This window comes from Anas platyrhynchos, chromosome 5 (assembly GCF_047663525.1).
Source record: "Anas platyrhynchos isolate ZD024472 breed Pekin duck chromosome 5, IASCAAS_PekinDuck_T2T, whole genome shotgun sequence".
NCBI classification, from domain to species: Eukaryota; Metazoa; Chordata; class Aves; order Anseriformes; family Anatidae; genus Anas; species Anas platyrhynchos.
In genome coordinates this window covers 1619416-1639331 of record NC_092591.1, presented here as the reverse complement: position 1 = coordinate 1639331, position 19916 = coordinate 1619416, and the positions used below count along the sequence as shown (strand labels likewise).

The 19916-nt window shown below is 50.5% G+C and overlaps 2 long non-coding RNA genes across 3 annotated transcripts; one reads left to right on the top strand and one right to left on the bottom strand.

Moving 5' to 3' along the window:
* Nucleotides 1-2364: 2364 nt before the first annotated feature.
* On the bottom strand, nt 2365-19370 carry LOC140002554 (uncharacterized). Of its 2 annotated transcripts, XR_011809382.1 has the most exons (3): nt 19241-19370; nt 18189-18374; nt 2365-17274 (listed from the first exon to the last, which is right to left on the bottom strand). It is a non-coding gene; the product is annotated as an uncharacterized lncRNA (long non-coding RNA). The 2 variants fall into 2 exon arrangements; XR_011809381.1 differs by lacking the exon at nt 2365-17274 and having other exon boundaries at nt 17341-18374.
* LOC140002553 (uncharacterized) lies at nt 13950-19247 on the top strand. The gene is made up of 3 exons (XR_011809380.1): nt 13950-14090; nt 16948-17121; nt 18609-19247. It is a non-coding gene; the product is annotated as an uncharacterized lncRNA (long non-coding RNA).
* Nucleotides 19371-19916: the final 546 nt, after the last annotated feature.

Sequence of the window (19916 nt, the reverse complement as noted above, 5' to 3'; positions counted from 1 at the left end):
TGCCTCTCTGCTCCTGCAGCCCCAGCCCCAGCAGAAGGGATTAGCCCTGACAATGCACGTAGCATTTTGAAATACAAGTTTCCCAAAAAGCCACACGAAAGGGGCAATAAATCACGCCACCAATTTGTTAGAAGCCTGCTTTACACTCCAGTGCACTGGGTGGATTATTTTTAGAGAAAGCTAAGAGTCAAGACCTGCAACCACTTACAACTTTTTATTGGCTAAACCAATGACCTGCCAACATTAAGCACAAGGTATTTAACAGCATTAACCACCCCATTATCCATTTCTGCACTTATCATGCTCTCTCGTATATAGAATTTTACTGTGCTTTTGCTTCCAGCTCCATTAAATGCAGGTGGAAGCAGTCCTTCAGAAGACGGAAAGCACCAGGCTGCTAAGGACAGAGGCAAAGAGGAACTCAGATTATATTTAACTCACTTCCAAATGTGTCATTTAAACAGCCAAGAACAATAATTTCCAGCCACGATATGCCCATCATTTTAATTTGGGGTTCATTTAAGCTACATGTACATTCCCAAGCTTTCCTTCACACAAACGCGCTGCCGAGCCGGCGCTGCAAGGCCATTAGAGCAGGGCCCTGAACCTTGCTGTAATTTGCCCGAGCGATAATTAAACTCAATCTCACAGCATTAACTTGCTCTCCGTGATGCAAACTAAATCCTGAAAATAGAATTTCTCTTTAACAAAATGATTGCAAAAAGCTTGAAAAGGGCTTTACCAGCAAAGCTTTTGCCTTTGTCCTCACCCCTCGGACAGCAGCGAGGGGCTCAGGCTCCCCAGCCCCAAAGGACAGGCTGGGGAGCACCCCCGGACTTCTCCCAGATCTGCCCGGAGCTCGGCAGGGCTCACCCCACAGGTACACACGGCATTCATCTCCTTTGGCACCCAGGGGAAGCTGCCTCTGGAAAGCAGAGCCAGAAAAGGACCTCGGCGTCAGCAATGCCCCGCTCACTGCCTCGTGGCGAACTCCTTCAACAAAAGCACAGCTCCAATTCCGGAGAGATCCCACAAATTTTTGGAAGGACCAGGTGGATGTTGTCACACCGAAGCATTTTCTGACATCGTGTGCTGCCAACAGCAGATGCACGCGTGGCTCTGATAGATGTCGGAGGCTGCGGGCATCAATCACCACTTCCACCAACGTGCCGGTGGCTTTTATTGAAACGAAGCCTTTGATCACATTGAAACTTTTCTCCTTATGTGGATCATTTTTTAATTAAATTTAAAATAAGGTAATTGCCCATTTCAGTTGTTAGGATTCTCTGGGGAACACTTACAATTATAACCATGATTATCTAACCCGGGGATCGCCAGATGCAGCGTTCCAGATTGATCCACAATAGGGAACATTAACAAACCAAAATCCAAGGAGAGATTAGTACTCCTTTGCCAATTTAACATCTTAAAATGACTATTTAGAAACTTTTAAAGGGGTAATGAGACATGTGTATTCTGGCTGGTGAAATAAAAACTCGTGGAAACTGTTAGATGGGAGAAGGAGAAAGAAATCCAGCAGAAGCACGGGGACCAGACCCAGCCCGTGGGCAGACCGGATACGAGAGCGCCACTTTCTGGCTCTCATCTCCAAAAATCTCTGACCAGACACCAGCAGCTGGGTCTTTCTGCATGCCCAGACCATCCAAACCCCACGTTATCACGGTGTTGCCCAGGAGAACAACCGGCTCTGCCCCTGCTCCTCTCTCTGACCTGCTTCCCAGAGAGGCATGCCACGAGCTGGCTCAGCTTCGTTCCTTGCTATCGGCAGAGATGTCGCACATGCAATCAATCCATGGCACCAGCACTGATGGCACGGAATATTCCAAAAGCAGAACGAACAGTGCCAACACTGAGAGCAACTCCTTAAAAATCAGCAGCACACGTGGTCCCATTTCTCTGCTGAGTCTTGAACACAGCACCATCAGGCACCTCGCCCTGCTGCGGGGTCAGATCACAGCACAAAGAGCTGGACACAGCACAAGGCATTAGACAGCACCAGGAACAGAGGATTGCTACAACTAATTACTGATGGTTATCTTGCAAGCAGGAGCACCTTTGCTTTACATACACTTTGTGTATGTACAGAGTGCCTCGGCTGATGTGTGAGTGCCATTACCTACAGAGCAGGACAGCCGCACCGCACAGCTCCAAACACGCGGGTGTTTAACAGCAGCCCCACTGAAATCTGTGATGCTTCCTGGGGATGTTACATGAAATGTTTGTGGCTGTGCCTTTGGAGCCCAGGCACACGCACTTTACGCCACCTAAGAGTTGTATTAATGTGCAGATCGTAGCACTGGGGGATATTATGATTTTATTGTGTCTAACATATGGAAAACATTTTATTATAGGAGACACAGCATAATCATTATAATTGAATACTATCAAATGAAAATTCCCAGATGTGTCTGAAAACTGCACCACTGTAATTACAAGCAGAAGCCAAGAGCACTGAAAATAAGAGGCTGGCAACGATTTGGTTTGCTCCATTTTGTTCGCTTTGCAACTGCGGCAACATTGCCTCAGCAAGGTAAGGGCTTGCTGAAAAGTCAGTGCTCTGGCAAGGGAGCAGAAAATGCTTTACAGAAGGAGGAATTTGATTTTTTATACTCCGGATATGCAAGACAACAAGTGGCCCATCAAAACCTTGCTCTTGGAACGAAACTCTACCCTGACAGAGGCCTTAATTCCCCTGCAAGGAGCTTACAGGCTCCTTGATCTTTGCTCTGTTCATTCCATCAAAACTCTACAAAAATGAGCTGTGGCAGGTTTGGATCAAAGGCCTGTTCTAATAGCAATTTTGTGAAATTATTTTGCAGCCCCGCATGGCCCCGCAGCAGCTCCTCTCCCTCCCGGGCTCGCCAGCAGCAGGGCTGGTACAGCAGTGAGCAAAAAAATAGGGGAATCAGGGGAAATGCAGCTGCGTGAGCACTCCCTGAGAGAGCCAGCAGCCCAGCTCAAGGGAACAGCAGGCACACAGCTAAGAGGCCCTCAGGCAGCAGCAGTGGCCACGGCTGCAGTGGGGTGAGGCCAGGGAGGAGCAGAGCTCCCAGGGCACAGACATCGGCTGGCTGGGAGGGAGGAGGCAGCTGCCCAGGCCACGCAGCAGCCACCTGAAGCTGCCCATTTCCTCCGCTCCAGAGGGGTGGCACTCATGGCAGAACAGGACGCCAGGATCCCAAAAGTGGGCGATTCAGGAGCGACCCCACAGTCCCGGGAGCTGGCAGGCAGGAGAGCAGCAGCCAGCGATGCCCTGCTGCGTGGCTGCTGGGACCGGGGGAGCCACGCTAGGCTGCTAAGCATCAGTGGCGATCCGACCTGCATTTCGGTTGTGATGTTCCTATTGCTGCTTGCAGAAAACATGAACAGTTAATTGCAGGAGAGAAGTGCCATCCAGCCTGGCTGCTGCACCTGAAGTTAAAAAAATGACCACTGGAAAGACGAAACATTGGCAGGCACCCAATCTTTATTCCGCACTTCTGTCTCTTCATCTATTTAAAAAAAAAACTGCTTCTTAATGGAACCGCGTCGTTGTGTTTGAGGAGTATCAGCCATCCTGATGAACGGTGATTTATCCATGGTGAGGGGACGCTCCCCAGTGTGACCCTGGAAGAGGAAGGGGATGCCACCGAGTCCCTCAGGAAATGAACAGCAACAAGGTCAGACCCTAGAAGGTCTCAGAACACTGCCAAGGCTGAGCCACTGCCAGAACAACTTCAACATCAGTTTTAAAGAACACAGAAACGCTTGCTTTCTTTCATTTTTATTTTTTTTTTAAATAAATAAACTCACAGCAAAACCATCAAGACCTGGAGGGAAACAGGGAGCCTGATTAAAGATCTCATCTTCATCTCCAACAGCTCTGTGAGCTTGCACAGAGCAGCAGCGATGTGGAGCAGAGCTTCTTCCACCCCTCGCAGCAGAGCAGGTCAGTTCCTTACCAAATAGGAAAGTTCCCCTGCAGCTGCTGAGCATGCACACCCACGTTCACCCCTGCTGCGTGCAGTGCTGCACGGACACGAACAAATCACAGCGAGAACCCCGCCGGGACGGCACTGCTCCGAACTGCTGTGGGCTCCGGCACAGCCGCCAGAAACGCACCCTCAGAGCTCCAGGAGCCACACAGCAGTGCCATGGAGCTCGGAGCAGAGCTGTGTGCTGGCACAAGGAGTATTGACACGACTTGGGAGTTAATTTGCAGCTTGCTACTCACTGTACCTTCCTCATGGCCAGCCGTACAAGGAGGCACACTTGGCTTTGGTGTGCCACCCCTGAGGAAGAACGCACTGCTGTGGTTCTGTGCTCAAAAAAAGAAAACTGCCTTTTACACAGCTAAAAAAAAAACAAACTGACTTTTACTCAGCTAAAATAAAAAGCTGGAGGCTCACACATTGAGCTCCACTGCTGTGACTAACGCTCAAATGCCCGCTTGTGTCGGTAGGAGGTGCCCTGGGGGATGTTTGTCCAAGGGACGAGCTGGGCAGGGGGCTGACTGCTTGCCTGGCTGCCCTCTGGCTGCGAGCACGGCTCAAGGAGGCAGAGGGGTGGCCGTGGGGCTGCTCAGGTCTGCGGGAGCACACTGTGTGCGGGGAGACACACCTGCAACAGGGTGGTGGGTCCAAAGCCGAGGTGCAGCTCTCCAGAAAGCCTCCGAGGAACCCCAAGCCAGTAATGCTCGACCAAAGTAACGCCACAGCTGTATTTTATTTTGGGGGTGGAGGGAAAATCTGCAAACTTAAAAGGAAAGAAAAAGAAAAAGGTTCCGAATGACAACAGCAGAAGCACGGATGATCTGCCACGAACTGTAAAACATGGGATGGTTGGAGTTAATTTATTCCTTCTTCTACCTCTAACCTGCAGGGAAATTACAGCCTCCGACTATCTGAACTACCACAAATAAATTACACGTTTATTTTAATTCCTTTGAAATTTCCCTCTGACAAATTGTGTAGGCATAAATAATCTCGGAAGTGTTTCAGGAAGATAAACAGCCATGTTTTAATAATCGTAATTCACAAACCGAGCTTGACACTTGGGTTTAAATGGAAATGCAGCATCACTCTGCCCCAGGAGGGAAGGCTGGGACACGAGAGCATCGTGCTGATCCTCCCCCAGGCGTGCTGGGCTCAGACAGGTGCCGGGTGTGCAGCACATCCCCCGAGATGCCTGCACACAACTTACAAGTCCCCACACGAGGATCCCCAGGCAGTGCTCCCTCATGCCCATGCCTTGGCAGCTGAGCTCATGGGGAAGAACAGCACGGGGCGGACTGCACCACCTCGTGTCAGAGGCAGCTTGCCAAAAACTAACTCACCAACAGGGCTGGAGCGACTCAAGGCACCTCTTGGGAAATGCCACCCCTCCCAGGAACCAGGAACAAGGCTCCCAAAACAAGACCACCCTGGCAAACCAGGGACTGAGTGCCTCAAACTCCAGTCCTGCACCCAGGTGGCTGTCCCGGCTGGGTACGTGCCGTCTGCTGCCCGGAGAGAGGAGCTGCAAAGCGATCTGCTCAGTCCTGCCTCCCCCTGTCCCTCACAAAGCCCTCTCCCAGTTACATACGGGGAGGAAGACCAGAACAGATCTCACCACTGCGGACACGCACAAGCCACGCACCAGGGGCAGTGAGAGCAGGCTGTGGGCAGAGGCACCCGCCCCCTGCCCTACCAAGGCACTGCAGGAGCTGCAAGAGCCACGCAGCCCTCCAAGGCTGGGGGCTGACGTTTGTTCCTGGCAGAAATCAGGAGTTTTTAGCATCACTTCTCTCTTGCTTTGGTTTCGTGGCACAGCCAAAATTTCTCTGTCTATCTCCAAACTCTTTCTCAAGCGTTCTGTGATTCCCAAGAGCTGAAATCAAACTGATGTTGACCAAGGAGTAATTACACAGGGTGCTAAAAATCAGGCCTCACCTTCCCCCAAAAAAATAAAAATTAAAAAGAATTCACCTTTTGCTGGCAATGAAGTCAATTTACCCAAAGGTCTGATTTTTACCGGCAGTTTCTAACCCTGAGACAGGCGGTGTTACATAACTCAGCTGCCTTTTCTGTCTGCTTTCTAAGCCATCAAGTGACAGGAGGGGAAACGAAGACAGCAGAAAAGAAAAAACTCCACCAAGGCCATAATGGTCCATTAAGCAAAATTTTAAACCAACTTGTCCTCGGCTCTCCATTGCTGAAACGCGATCCTGCTCCTTCCCTTCAGGCTGTTATTAACACTTTTATAATAAGTAACTAAAATAAAACTCGAGTGAATAAATACGCCCAAGGCGTGTTGCTATTTCTGCGATTAGAGAAAAACTGCCACGGCGAAGCCAAAAGCATTTGGGGATGATACAGAGGGGAATGCTCCCCGGAGCCGCAGCGCTCCCTGGGCTCTTGGCGCTGCCCCGAGGGTCGGGCTCTGCTCTCCCCCCCTGCAGCAGGGCGCCGTGTCCTGCCCCATGGGGACGTGTGCTGGGGAGGGGGGCCTCCAGTCTGTCACATCCCGTCTTGGCAGGGATATTTAATAATTGCCATGCAGTTTAAAAAGAAATCAGGAGGCATTTTTAACCCTCAGAAGACGAGCATTGCTCAGGCAGGGAGAGGTCCCGAGGGGTGGCAGCCCGGCAGCCCCACTGAGCTGCCCCAGGACATCAAACACCCATAAACACCACTCCATAAACACCCCCCCGATAAGCCCCATCCCTAAGGGGTCGCATCCAGTCCTTTCTCCTCTTTCTGTCTCTGGGGAGCCGCATGAGGACAGCACAGCTCTGACCTGGTGCCGTGATGAGCACAGGACCTCGCACATCACCGCCAGCCCCATGGGCTGCAGGAGCTCTGTGTGGCACACAGCCGAGACGAGCTGGGGCAGCCTGAAACTACCTGGGGCAACCAGGCCGAGAACTCAAAGGAATCACAACTGGAGGAGAGTTTTGGAGAAGAAAAAGTCCGCACCCTGCCGGGAGGGTGCAGGCTGCAGGCTGACTGCCTCAGGGACCGGGGCCACCCCAAGGAGGATCCCAAACACATCCCTGCATCTGTAAAACATCCCCTGCCTCCAGCTGCCTGCCTCTGCTTTGACAGCATTAAAACAGCGGGGTACTGCCCGTCCTTTGGCACTGCCCTGTCACCTGTGAGTAACAACACCTGATTTTCCACCAGAAATTTTGACCGCCTTGTCCCAAACTCTTCCAGAAGCAGACACGGTCCGGCTGTGGTCACTGTGTGTGCCGTGGGTTTGTGCTTCTTTCTGTTTTCACAGCAGCCGAATCTTCACATTCCCAACATCTGTTGGTGATGGACTCTGATTGCCTCTGTGGTAATTTGGGTTGTTCTTGCATTTTATGGGCTTTGCATAAATTTCCTTACAGCAAAATGCTGCCTGGGACATTAAAGGGCTGCTCCTTCTCTCTTTTTTTTTTTCAGATTCAGATCTTGAGTTCTTAGGTTTTGTCTTCCCCTTCCTTTGCCCTTAGCAAATCAAACGCATTTCCAATTTCGACAGTAATTTCTCTACAGAGAAGAAAATAATTGATCAGGAGGCCGTTTGCAAACGCATCTCAGGGAGGGTGCAATCTGAATGGGAATAGCCACGCGTGTGGAAGCAGAGCTGCAGAAGTGTCCTGGCAATAACTTCGGAATAACTGACCCCAGGGCAGCTCGGCTGCGGGTCGGGGCGAGGCAGTGCCCGTGCTGGGTGCCCTGCGGGTGGGTCAGAGCTGGACCACTGCAGGCTGCAAGCTGCCCCACCTGGCAGCGAGGCTGCGAGCTGCCCCCAGCACCCCAAAACCCCCCACGAGCCCAGGCAAATTAGATAAATCCACGGGAGGAAAATCCCTTAAAGATTGTTAAGCACAAAGCTGCCGTGGCTGATTCAGAAGGTCCCGAAGCCACAGCCGGCTGGAGGGGAAGAGCACACACTGCATTTAATGCTGTGGTCCGAGGGACACAATCTGCCCACGATCCACACAAACGCTGTTTTATAATTCAGTTTCCAGCAATGAAAGCTGTGTACTGATAACAAATGCATTATTTTTTAGTGTTAATGTACTGCAGCGCTTTGATCCAAAATACATATTTTTTGTCACTTAGAAATGAAATCGTTACCGCTCCTTGCAGGGGTAAAACATCGTTGTAGCACGATGCATGTGAAATGCTCTCTGCATTTTTCTCCTCACGGTGCTCTGCTGTCAGATAGGTTACTTCCAACACAGCTCCTTCAGCTATTGCTGAAAAGTACGCAGGTAATACATGGATTCCTCTTCAATCACTCGAAATATCCCTTCAATACAAAAGGCTAGTCTGACTCCAGGCTTTGAGCCTACGTATATATTATCAGGCCATTTGCATGAGTTGTGACTCGATCAGGCTGCAGATAACATGCACAGGGACTGTGTTTGCAGAATGCCGATGGCTGCTTTAACCCTCCCGAACACCAAACTTCTCCTCCTTTCCAGCAGCAGCTCAGAATGACGCCAGTGCCTGTCACCTCTGGTTTGAACTAAGTAGGCCCAGGCAAAAACTGATGCAAATAGGCTTAAAAACATCACGTGAGACCAAGTGTGACTTGTCTCTGCCCTCCGTTCCATCCAGCTTTGGGTCATCGCTTGTTTCAGACCGTCCCATGAGCAGCGGTGCACGAGGCATGAGCAGTGCTCGCACTCAGCACCCGAAAGGTGCCCTGCTGCCTGTGAGGTGCTGCAGGGCAACGCTGAACAGGTTGCCCAGGGAGGCTGCTGAATTTCTGTCCGTGTTCAAGGCTCCCCTGGACCCAGCCCTGAGCAGGCTGTGGCGATCAGAAATGTTCTGGGAGGCTGGGCCGGGTGACCCCGGGAGGTGCCCTTCAAGCTGCAGCAGGATGCTGGCCCTGGAAGGCTCCCGGCTCTGCTTCTCCAGCAGATCACAAGATTACATGCTAATTTAGAAGAGTAAGGGGGCTGCTAATTCTGTGGGACTCATTAAGTGAATGCAATGAGCAGAGCACAGATCGCTGCCTGGCAACGGGCTCACCACGCTTGTCAGCACTTAGCTCACTTCTCCGCTGCCCGTCCTGCCGGGGGATGCTCTGAACCTGCCCCTGGAACAGCCACATCGCTGTAAATGAAGGCAGCTGAGAGGTTCCGATGCCTTCAATAAATCCTTTTCAAACTGTACCCGCCGAGTATGATGTGGTTGCAGATGAAAACCCTGCCCTGTGTTTTCCATTTCAAACACATGTTCTGGGTAAGAAAAGAAACTCCTGTATTTTTTAACAGTGCAACTCCTCCAGAACTCAGGCTGCCGAGTAAATTGCTACGAGGTTGTTCAGCAGCATCAAAAAGAGCCTCAGACAGACTATTTAGCAAATAGCCTCGCCTGTGAGAGCAGAAAGGTTTGGCAATGTTTAATCTGTGTCCTGCTTTTTTAGGGGTGGTAATAATAAACCAAGTAAATCAAAGAAGGTATTTTACCTGGAAAGCAGGAGAGAGAAGGCGCTGTCTGCCCCGCACCTTCGTTATTTGCCTTCAGCTTCAAAGCATGCAGCCAGCTGAAAGCTCCGAAAGCGACACCTAATGATGGCCCTTAATCAGCAGAGCAATCATGCTAGGGCAGGGTTACATCACTCCCTCCAGAATATTAATGGAGTGAGGACACTGCAGACTGATGCGCAACGAGGGTTTAAAATCCCTCCAAAAGGCTTCCCAGAACATTTTGTCTTGTGCTGTGTCACTCTGCTACCCGGGCTGGGCACAGCAGAAGGCAGGCACTCGCACGCTGCTCGCAGGGAGCTGAGGAGCAGCACAGGGGCAGTACCTGCTCCCTGCTGCACCTCTTTGCTTCAGGGAGCCACATGTGCAGAACCAAAACACCGAGTTAAAAAACAAAACAATGTGCTTTTGAGGAGCTGGACCTGCAGGTGGGCTCGGCCCACACGGCCGTGCAGCTGCAGCAGAGGGGTCAGAGACTGCTTGCAACTCACCCACCTCTGCCCAGGGCTGCTGCTGTCACGCTGGCCGCAACAAGGACGGGCTTGGTGACACGGACAGGGAAACTGAGACAAACTCCTGACTGCTTTTTCCTAATGGAAGATTCTGTTCAAAAACAGCTTTTAGAAAAATGATTGAAGCTGAAACTGCTTATTCAACAGCCTCATCACTCCAGCTGAACACGTCATGCACAATACTGTGATCACACGTCTCGTACCCTGGCACAGCTATCCAAATGCACTGATGCCGCCCTCCACACACCAAGCCCCAGGGCAGTCTGTGTGCACTGCAGTGTCCCACAGGAAGGGATGCCACGAAATCCCACCCAGAGGATGCACGGAGCATCAGCAGAGATCAGTCCATCCCAAACCCTGCTCATCACCACGACACGACACCCCTGAGAGCATCTCTAGCCTTGGCCAAATGTTTCCATTTGTCAGTTCTTGCCAGGAAGTTGAGACCATCCATGGACACATCTTTCAAGCCTCAGTTGTGTTGACTTTAAAGCCTCGTCCTTGGTGGGATGACCACAGAGCAGTGTTTCTCCGCCAGATGGCAAAGGCTGCAGGACAATGCCATGGTACACCCTGCCTGGGGAAAGGAGCGGCACCAGCATCCACAGGAGGAGCTGAGACATCTCCTGCCTTCTTTGTGATGGTGATGCGGGTGGAAGAAGCAACTGCTGTCAGTCCTGTGCCCGGCTGCGTTATCCCTTTTGCTTCTGGCATCGCTGTGCTGGTGGTGCCCATGGCACAGCCTGTGCTCGCCACCTGCTGCTGCCGCTGGGCACTGCACGGGATCGGGGACGGGCCCCCCGCTGCTCCCCTGCCTCGGGGAGGTGCAGCCGGAGCCTTCATTGCCATCAGGACAACGAGAGGGCAAAAAGCCCCGGGGTCCTGCTCAGCGCCGGGCAGGAACAACGGCAGGGCAGCAGTGCGATGGGCGGCCTCCAGAGCAGGCAGGAGGCAGCTGCTGCTCCTTCCACAAGCTGCCCGCAGCTGCCCATGAAACGCAGAAAGGGCCAGGGGGCCAAAAAGCAGTGCTGGGAGCAGCCCTGAGAGGGGCCTTCGTTCCCTGAGGCTGCCAGGAACCAAACAGCAACCACGAGGGCACAATCAGCTTCTGGAGCAAGTCCATTGGAAATTAATTTCATAAATTATGTAATGAGGAAAGATGAGCTAAATGAGGTTTCCGTGTGAAGTCGGGACGCAGACAGCACGACGCAGCCTGCGCCTTGCCCACGCTCCGGTCTGCGCCTCCATCACGGCACGCAGATCCCACGTGGTGCATTTGGTGATCGAAATACTTCGAGTTTTAAACGACAAACTGAGGCCTGCAGCACCAGCTCTTGCCCTAAGTTAAGCTCCTGCCAGGGCACCCGACAGCAGCTCCTCAGCACCAGCCCCGGCAGAGCCGCAGCGCACCGCGGGGGCAGCGCCGTCCCGAGCTGACCTTGGGCTGCCTCTGAAGAGCACGAATTAGCTTGCAGAGGTAGTCGAGTGGAAAGCCGAAACTATCATTTTCCAAAGATATTCAAGGTAAAAAGCCTCAGGAACAATCTTTTGTCAGTTTCTGAGACTTGATTAACTGCCTTAATTCCACATGATTAATGGCTTTCACATCCCAGGAGACCCAAGACTCTGCACACATCTTGGTACTGGAGTGTCTCTCAAAGCCCTGCTCCTACAATCCTCTGAGCTGCTTGAGAGCCTCAGCCCCCGGCTCCCCAACAGGCCTGGCAACACGGTGCCCTCCTTGTGCTCAGCTGGTGTGCCTGCAGAAGGCTTTTCGTCCTCCCATCCCACCCAATTCCCACACAAAGGGGACGCAGAGAGATCACATCAGTGGGAGGAGCTGCTTCCCTACGAGGGCTGGACAGGGGCTGTTGCGCCTGCCGAAATCCCAAAGGGAAATATGTCTGCTGGAAAAAAATTAGGGACACCTCCTTCTCTTCTCTTCTGCAGTGGGAACAACTCCAGAGTGCACGAAAGGTGCTCAGAGCATGCCTGTATCTCCGGGTCCCTCTGAGCATTACCAGGTGGCCTTGGTCAGGGCAGTGCTGGCCCTCCCATCCTGCTGGCGTTGCTCCTTAGCACCACAAATGATGCTTTGGGTCTCACCCTCAATGCTTGTTCAAGAGACTTGTGACACGGAGCAGAGGGTGGAAAGAAACGTTAAGAAAATGATCAAAATCCTACTGAAGAGTTAGCAGAACACTGCTGATTAAGGTTGCAGTTCATGTGTGCAATAATAAGGCCAGCCAAAGCCAATTTCGTTCCCTTCTGTGATCACTAGCAGATGATCCCACGGGGTCAGCAGTGATGGAGGCCCAGGGAAGATCTTTCAGTCTTGCAAATGAAAGTGGTGACCAAAATGCAAACAGAAAGAGAAGAACATGAAAAGAAAGAAGGAAAGAAGCGTTGCCTCATCACCTCATGTTGCTTGCCACATCAGCATGTGTTCCTGCAGTGCACAGTGCTCGTTTCCCAGTTCATGTACACGTGGCGATGCTGCACACTGTGGCTTGTTGCTCCAAAAAAAGTCAAATTAATAGATGGAATGAGTATGGAGTGGGTAAGTACACATGAACCACACAAGCCTTATGCAAGACGTCAGTAACACACTGGTAGCTGAATCATTAATTATAAGTCAAAGGTTAAAGCAGGAGAGCCTCCAGCAGAAATGCACAGCATTTTATGCAGCACAAGGTCCGTAATGGATAAAAAATTCATCCCATTTCTGCCCTTGTTAATCGAATGCAAGAACTGTGCATCTACAGGATCTATAAATAAAGCACCAAGGCTGACTTGCTTCTACTGTACTTAATGGTAGGAAATGGCATGAAGGAGTTGCTCAGGCAGTCAGTGACCTTGAGAAGTTCATGTGAAGAGAATGCACACGGGGCGATTGCGCTCTCCTGGGGTGGGCTTCTGAGCAAGGCTATGGCATCAAACGTACAGCAGGGCTGCAATTTTCTCATTCGTGTTACAGAAAGCCAGAATGTAGCTCACATGAACTGGACTGAATTATACATGGGTTGGATTATTATTTTTACTTATTTGTATTTATACAGAAAGCAGAAGTGCTGCATGGATCAATAGAGTGAAACACAACCTGGCTCTGTGGAAACAACTATTGACCTTTACTGGGCACCCACTCTTACATTTAGTTATTTGTACCATTTCCCATTAAATGCCTCAGAGCTTTTGCTATTAAATGAATCACTGCTGACTATGGCAAGGGGCAAATAGTTCTGTTTAACACACAAGCAGCAGCTCCTCTCTGCAGCTCACTGCTTTGGGCACTCGCTAGGCTTTCCCCCCCAGCCCATGCACACGTGCAAATCACCCTTCTGCTCCTTCTGCTCCTTCTGCTCCTTCTGCTCCTTCTGCTCCTTCTGCTCCCCTAGCTCTGCCCGTGACAGAGCTGTACGTGGATCTCAATGTCTCGGCTCTGTTGCATGACTCAAGTAAAGGCTGTACCACCACAGACATTGTGTTCCCTGGCTCGTTCAGAGAGCAGTGTTTCAGTGACTGCCACGTGCAGAGAGCAGATCTAATTAAAGCTGTTTGAAGAAGTTGCAGAGATCTGTGCAGGGGCTGAAAAGGTCACAGGGCTGTGCCTGCCGAGGGGACAACTGAATTCATTGTCCCACAAACACAACTATTAACAAAACTTCACTAAGGTCACAAACCAGGTGTTGAGATGTGAGGGTACATAAAACTCTGGGCTAACTCACCCGGCCCCCTGCTGCGTGTGTAATGGTTGATGGATTGGTACCACGGGATTGTAGAATAACTCCAGTTGAAAAAAACTCTGGTGCAACCTCTGCTGTGAGCAGGATCAGCTGTGAGGCTGGACCGGGTTGGTCAGGGCGTTATTCAGCCAGCCCTTGAATGCCTTCAAGGCTGGAGACTGCACAGCACCTCTGGGCAATCTGTTCCTCTGCTGGACTGTTCTCATGGGAGGGCAGCCTGTTAACCACCGGCACCCCTGGAGCTCAAACATCTGACCGGGCTTTCACTCAGCTGTTTGTCCACCCACTTAGACTGGAACATCCCAGCTTGGAAACGAGTACCATGGAACAGAAGAAGATTGTGTCAAAACCGCTGCTGAAGTCAAGGTAAATACTCCTAGGTAAATACTCCTAAATACTCAAGGTAAATACAGCACTCCTCTCACCTGCACACCCAGTCACTTGATCACGGAAGGAAACCAAGTTGGGCAGGCAGAATGTCACCTTCTTCATGTGCACAGAAGTGTGCTTCAGGATGCCTCGCTCCGTGATTTTCCCTGGGATAGTTTCCTGGACTGTTCTTTCAGCCTTTCTGAAGCTGGTTATAACATCCATCTTCGGCTGCCAGGTAACTCCCCTGCTCACCGTGAGGCTTCAGAGGATGAAGAAGCCTTGCAAGGATATCACCCAATTCTCTCAGCACTTTCAGAAGCATCCCATCTCATCCCATGGACTTGTGCGGATCAAATTTTCATAGAAACAATCCCTGAATAGATCCTTAGCCACTGCTGGTGTTTTTTTCTCCTCCTTGAGCACCTTCACTAGGCACAGAGACACAGGAGACCTTGCTGGTAGAGAAGGAAGCAAAGAAGGCACTGAGTACCTCAGCCTCGTTTGTCTGCTGTCACTGCATCACCCACCCCGCTCAGCAGCTGGCTCACATGTTCCTTGCTCTGCCTATTAGTGCTATCTAGAGGTAGAAGCTCTGCTTGTTGCTCTTGACATTCCTTGCAAGTCTTAGCTCCAGTTGCCATTTGGTTTCCTGGTACCATCCCTACATTCCCAGAAGAGATCTCCAAATTTCTCCTTCATATCCTGACCTTGCTTCCACCTCCTGCGTACAACCCTTTGCACAGGAGCTGCATCCTGACTTCCCTGCTTAGCCAAGCTTGTCTTTCATCCTGATGCATCTGCTTCTCTTCTTGCTTATGGGGATGGACAGGTCTTGTGCTGTCCTGCAGGGCTGAGCAGAGTGGCTCTGCATTCAGCAGTGTCTTCAGTGTTCAATGGCAAAACATCTAGGAGTCTGTGTTGTTGCACTGTGCCCATCTCAAGACCTAGGGATGCAGTTTTGCTAAAATGCAACCGAGAAAACCATAGGAACACAAACCAGAGTTGAAAGAGCGTGGACTCTGGGAAACACCATTGCCTTGGCAATGCCCAGACATAAAGCTAAAAAGCCCGTGCTCTCTGCTGGCTCTCCAAATGCCTGGGGTTTGCAGGTCAGACTAGGTCCTTCTCGACTCACGTATCTGCAGGAAATGCTGACTGCAAGTCAAAATCTGCTCTGCTTCACGAGCAGGTTCTCAGTAGCCTTTGGAGACCGCAGTGGAAGCTGACACAACACCTATTCTCCACTGCCTGCTCCAGAAACATTATTTCCATCTGCCTCCTGCCCAACCGTGTATTAGAAACCAGTAACCATGAGCTCCTTCTGTTGTTCCTGCAAGGGGAACGTTACTCATCAGCAGGGAAATGGCACTCTGTGGACATCCAGAAAAATAAAGCTGCCTTCCCCCGAAGGCTGTTGCTGACTGCAGCAGTGCCTGCAGGCTCTCTGAATTAGTCCCAGCAATAACTCTGGCTCCTGAGAGGAGATGTGGTAATGCCCCGCTGCTACAGAGCACCGTCTGATTTTGGAGTGTCAGCTCCAATGCAACATCTATCTCCTAGAGCTAGCAAGACAAATGCTAACCCTTGGGCTTGCTGAGGCTCATTCCATTTCTTCTGAAGTGAAACTGGACTGCCCGACACGCTTTGCAATAGCCAGGAAAAGAAGCATTTGTGTTTTCAGGTACAAACTGAAGTTTCCTGAACAAGTGGAAGACAGAGCCGTGCCCAAATAATGCATGACAAGAGGCAGACAGCCAGTGTGACTCGCTGGAGACAGGCAGCAATACGTGCTGCCACTGGTTTGGTAGTTGGCTCTGGGATGGTCACCCCTGTACCCCCATCTGAGCCTTCACTTCTAAAACACACAGCAAACGAGGGGTAGAGGCACCAGATTCAGTTGCAGCACGCTGTGTGAATTACTGACAGCAAGTACTGCACACACTCTGCTATCTGTATTACAGGGCTCTTCCAGCAACAAATGAGGTACTGTGGCGTGGCATTGCCAAAATCCTTCTTTTCCCAGGCAATGTGTATCTTCCTGAGGAAATGACTGCCCATTCACAGCTCGCAGTTAGCACAGCTTTCTGTGCTCATTTCGCTTCTTTCTGATCCTTGCACTACTGTGAGTTTTATTGCCAGTTCAAATTAAATTACTTTTACAGGGTGTATTTATCTTCCTGCCTTTTAATATAACAAATTGGAAACCTACTGGATGTGTAGAACAATAATGCTGTTTTTCTTTATGGCAACAGAACAAGTTCTTTGCCTTTCTTTTCCCAGGGAGAGCAGTGGGCCAGGGCAGCACCGCAGCCTGCAGAGGAATGCATTTTTTGACGTGCTGATTGCACACAAAACTATCCAGCAGCTGAGCACTTCCAAGCTGTCATTTTGTCACACTGCTGTCTGTTAATTACAGTCAGAAGTCCTTACACCTGGGGGAGTGTGATGGTAGAAACTGAGTATCAGGTGGTATTTACCTTGCCTTCCCTGTAGTTAGCAAAGAGGACACTGCTTATCTCATTGGGATTTCATGACCTACAGCATGGGTTCATGAAACAATCCTCAGTAATGTTCCTTATCACTAACATGGTGTGACGGACTCTTCCTTTAATCTTTCTTGTAACCCAAACCATAAAAAGGCTGCCGAATGCACATCCAGGAACTCAGTCTTTCTGCCCAGAAGAGCACAAACACTGCTGCCAACACGAAGAGTTTTCACATTGCCCTCTCTTTGTTCTTCTCTCTCCCCACTTCAAGTACAGCCAAGCCTCTTTATTTTCTACTGTTTTTACAGCTGGTTCCCAGTCCTAAGGTACAAACATCCTTCTGATATTCTGATGATTTCCTACAGATAACCCAAACGGTCTGTGAAGAGAGGACACACTGAGATGAGAAGAAGCAACCTCCTTATCATGCTGCGTGACACTGAGAATAAAGCCCTTGGAAGGAAAGGTGTCAGCTGTGCAGCTCAGGTGACGCTGCTTTCACTAGCGTGCCAGCATCAGGCGAAGGCATTGCGATGAAGGTTGGTTCACTTTGCTGAGGAAACAATAAGAAAAGCCGACAGGAGATCCTGGGGAAATTCCAGTCAGGCCCTCCGCCTGTTGTGCCCTCAGGAGAGGTGCACAGAGCGCAGTGGTTCAGGTGTGCAGTTCAAATGAGTCTGAACTCTGGCAGCCTAACAAAATACATAACCAAAAGGGAATAACAAAATAAACAAAAAGGATAAACAAAGAGGAAGGAACTTGTCCCATCATCATTGAGCAAGCACCAAACTCCTTGGCCGCTCTCAGATGAAGTCCTGCCAGTGCAGGGAACTGAGCCCGAGGTTCAGATGTCCCCACACTGCACTCACTGCAGCCCCTGCCTCCCCCTCTTCCTATCTGCAATGCTCCTGGGGACACAGAACCCCTTTAAAGGAAGCGTAAATGGGCTGGTTTGACTTTTCTATCTAACAATCCCTCGCAAAGAACAAGTCAGAAAACACTCCCTCCAGGCCCAGGAATTCTGGTGGACAGGGAAATGTTCCTCCAAAGGCCCTTGTGTGACGACACCCGGGGCAGCTGAGCCCAAGGACAGCGAGGACATGGGTCCCAAGCAGCCACCGGGCACTGGAACCCAGCCGGGGCTGCCCCCTGACCTCCCAGCCCCCAGATCTCAGCTGTACGTTGCTGTAAGAGAGCCGTCTCTGGCAGCTGCCTTCCTCCGATAGCTCTAAAATAGCAACAGCGTTTAGCAAAGCAAACTTCAGCTTAGAGCATAATTAATGTGAGGCAGCCATGGGGAGATTCTTCGGAGGATTGGTAACATTCACCAGCGTTAAATCCTGCTGGCAGAGCACCGTGAAAGAGGATAAAAATAGAGCAAATCTGGTGGCAGCCAGCACTGCCCGTGCAGGGCGCTTCTGCCTGCAGCCTGGGGGCTAGCAGGGGGACAGGGGACCTTATTTCTGCCTCCTCAGCTCTGCTTCTGCTGGGTTTTCTGTGTTAAAGGAAGGTTGCAAATGCCAAGCTGAGTGAGGACATGGGAAAAGGAGGTGAAATTGAGATTTCAGGGCTTCTCAAAGCAGTGATTTCAGGGAAAGCCACGCACCATGGAGCTGCAATGTCCTGAAGGATGCTGTTTGCCCAATTTAACTCATAAACCCAGAGGAAAGAGATCTTGCGAGAGATGTTCTCCTCTCAGTAGGAAGACACACAGATTTTGATCTGTCAGCATCTGTATCAATCAGCTGATAGTTCATGCCTTCATTTTGCCAGAAGAGACGACTCTGAGTAACTGAAAGGGCAGCAACAGGCAAGTTTTAACAAAGCAAATTCGAGACGTTATCACTCATCACTTCCCAAAATAGAAACCTCCCGTTCTACAGCATCTAAAAGACTAACATTTCAAAATGTTTTTTTATATTTTTGTTAACTCTTAAAAAGAAACCAGGGAATAGTTCAATACCTTTCTACAGTTAGTCTAATGCTCGAATTTGCTCCTTGTCTTGTTTTGATCGTTTTCCTACAGACAGAGCTGGCTGTGTCCAGTAAGAGGGTGAGAACCAAGAACACTCAACAAATAAACAACCAAAAGCAACAGGTGATGGGATGGAGAGGCCTGGGATGGCACTGCAGGCTGCTCAGCAAGAATCACAGAATCATCTAGGTTGGAAGAGACCTCAAGATCATCGAGTCCAACCTCTGACCTAACACTAACAGTCCCCACTAAACCATATCCCTAAGCTCTACATCTAAATGTCTTTTAAAGACCTCCAGGGATGGTGACTCCACCACTTCCCTGGGCAGCCCATCCCAATGCCTCACAACCCTCTCAGTAAAGAAGCTCTTCCCAATATTCAAGCTAAACCTCCCCTGGCATAACTTTATCCCATTCCCCCTCGTGGAACTTATCTATGCCCGAAAGTGTGTCCCTTGTCCACTCCCCCACACCTGTGCTGTAGAAGGGCCCCGTGCCATGGCCCCTCACACCTACATCTCACTTTCCCTGTCCCAGCCTGCACAGCCTCAGCTTAAAGCTCTGCTTAGACACGTGCTGCTTTGTTCCACCCACTGCCCAGAATAATCCCCAAATCAAGCCCCTGCCCAGCACTGCGTTGTTCTGCTCAGCACGGGACAGCCTGACAGCCACCCGTAACGCACCCAGCCCTGCAAGGTGCTCATGGTTAACCACTTGTTCAGAAGGTGTCTTGTTTGCATGTGCAGAGAAGAAGCCAAATGTTAAAAAACCTAATTCCTGCAGAGTATTTCCTTAGTAAATCATCATCATCATCATCATAGAGTGGATGCAGCAACAGGAGTCTTATTTGGTATTAATGTCGCTCATGTGGAACCCAAACTAGGACACAACGGTTCTCCTGTTCCAAACAGCTTTCAGCTGTGCCCCGTTTGCCAACATCCTGCACTTTATTTCACGGAGCAATGAAAGCAGAGCAAAGCGTGCAGGTACCTTGCCCAGCCATCACTCCTGGCGTTAGGCAGAATGTTAGATCAGCACCCTTAGCTGAGGTGGAACACCAAAACCCACGACCAGTGAACTGAGTGCCATGAAAATTTCATGAGTCCTTATTTATTACCAGCTTTATTACCAAATTACTTGATTGCCATTAGCATTTGGGTGGTGTGGAACTTGTCTAGAGGGTGTAAAAATAATACTAAGATATTCAGAAAAACACAGCTAGTTCTGAGCCAACTTCTCAACAGAGAAGATTAACCCCAAAAGAGGGCTAACACCAGCTCTCCTCTGCTCCCTGACAGCTAACAGTCCCCAGGGACAGCAGTGGAAGGTGGCACCTTGCCGTGTCCCAGGGCTCATTGT